At 30.2% G+C, this 2,156-nt stretch overlaps 1 protein-coding gene across 4 annotated transcripts in view; it reads right to left on the reverse strand.

Annotated features, from left to right (window-relative positions):
- Window positions 1–2,156, reverse strand: part of LOC106786215 (gamma-aminobutyric acid receptor subunit beta) — an 86,881-nt gene that overhangs the window by 41,944 nt on the left and 42,781 nt on the right. The gene's annotated exons all lie outside the window — the stretch shown is intronic.

The raw sequence follows: 2,156 nt of genomic DNA on the forward strand, positions 1-2,156 counted from the left end.
TTTATATATATTATCTTTTTTTCAAGACTCACACAGGTAGAGATACATATATGTTTGTATTTTTTTAAATGATCTGGAAAAAAAAAAGGAGAAATGAAAAAAGAATGAAAAAAAAAGAAAATATATTATATAAGGGACACTTTGATCGAATGGATTTTTCATCAATTCGAACTTGAAAAATGATTGTCGATTATTTTCTAATATATATATACTCGTCGATATATTATATATATATATATTATTAGTTTCTGTTTTATTATTATTATCGTTTTCTCGTATATTATATCATATCATATATATATATATTTTTTTTTGTTTTTTTTTTTTTTTTTATATATAGAGTTCTGTTCGTAAGAAAAATTTGTCAAACTGTAAGAATGGTAGGACGCCATGGGAAGAATTCATATTTTAAATTGCATGTGCATTACAGTGTGTCTCTCTGTATGTTTAATTCGTTTTTTTTTTTATTTATTTTTAATTCGTTAGATCGGATGGTATAGCTGAAAGTGATAATTTGTTTCATGGATTAGATCTCGCGTTTACCGATGCGAGATAATTATATACATAGTGATATACATAAATAATTAATTAATTATTATTATTATTATTTATATATGTGTATACGTATAGAATTTCTCGCTTTTGCACATAATAAATGTGCATTCACGCTCGAACTCGAATTTATTCTTACGTTAATTAGAACCAGAGTTAAGGATTAAGTATATAAGAAAAAAGAAATTCAAATTTCTCGGTCAATTAACTATTTTTAACTTTCTTTACCAGTTTTCTTTCGTTTTTTTTTTTTTTTGTTTTAATTCTACTCTCTAGAAGTACGCGTTATCGCTGAGATTCGTGTTCGACGATATCCAACCGAATGGTGGCTGCAATTTTTTTTTTTTGTATATTTAAAACCACGAAATGTGAGATTAAAAACATTGGCCACGCGAGATTAAACTCGCATTACTCTATTTTTCTAATTTCACTTTATCTTATTACATTTGATTATATTTCGTTGTTCTGAATTTTTGTCCTTGCGTATACATGGTGCACGTATCAACATAAAACTGGGGTGAAGAAGATAATACTAGATAGTTTTAACAAAACAAAACAAAAATATATAGAACACCGCTTGGAGAGATATTTAAAAAGAAAAAGAAAAAAAATAACAGAGAAGGGGGGTGATTAAACGATTCGAATTCAACCGGTGAAAAATTCGAATTTGATTTTTCATTCGTTCGTTTTTACAATCCCACGACAATCTAAAGGATTTATTGTGTTCCCATGGTCGTAACGTTGTCTATCCAAACCACCCCCCTTCCCCCCTTTTCTATCCAACCCCTTCTCTCAATTCCTTTTACCAACACACCAGCATTACCTTTCCCAATAGCCGAGTTTTAAGACTTTGATCGATACCGGAACGTTTTCGGTGCTGAATTGTCGACGAAGCTGTCGATTTCATCGCAAATCCCCACTTTGCATCGGACCCGCATCTTTCTTTCTTTTCTTTCTTTTTTTTTTCTTCTTTTATCGCCTACCTACCTACCCATATATATACACACACACACATATACTACTTTATGGACGAATAGAAACGATTGAAAAGAACTTCTTTCGTCTAGTTTTCATCTAGCGTGCGATGATAGTCGGCCGAAGAATTTCAAATAGATTCCCATCCTATCCTTTTCTAACTTCTTTTTCTCATTTTTTTGTTCCCCTTTCTTTCTTTTTCTTATATTTTTTTCTTTTCCACCGATTTGATACTTTTCCCTTCGGATACGTAGAATTTCTTATAACGTTTGATATTGATGCATGGGTTTGTCTACTTATCTACTTTTATGTTAGATTTTTATAAAGAAGAATTTTTTTGTTGAATTCAGAGATAAGGCGTCGAATCGACGATTATTAAAAGATTTTAACCAGGATGGATAGGGGAGAGAGAAAGAGGGGGAAGGGGGTATGATTTTCTATTGAGAACAACGAGAAATTATTTAAATCGTCGAATTTGTCGCGAATTTTTTATTATTATTTTCATATTCCAATGTTTTTTTTCGAGATTCATATTAAAATTTAAAAACAAATTGTTCATGAAAAAACAAATATTCGTTTCGGAGATTATACAATTGGTGGATATACATTTTTTTTTGGGGGAGGGGGAG

This window comes from Polistes canadensis, unplaced genomic scaffold, assembly GCF_001313835.1.
Source record: "Polistes canadensis isolate GaletaPanama2010 unplaced genomic scaffold, ASM131383v1 scaffold_68, whole genome shotgun sequence".
Classification (NCBI taxonomy): Eukaryota; Metazoa; Arthropoda; class Insecta; order Hymenoptera; family Vespidae; genus Polistes; species Polistes canadensis.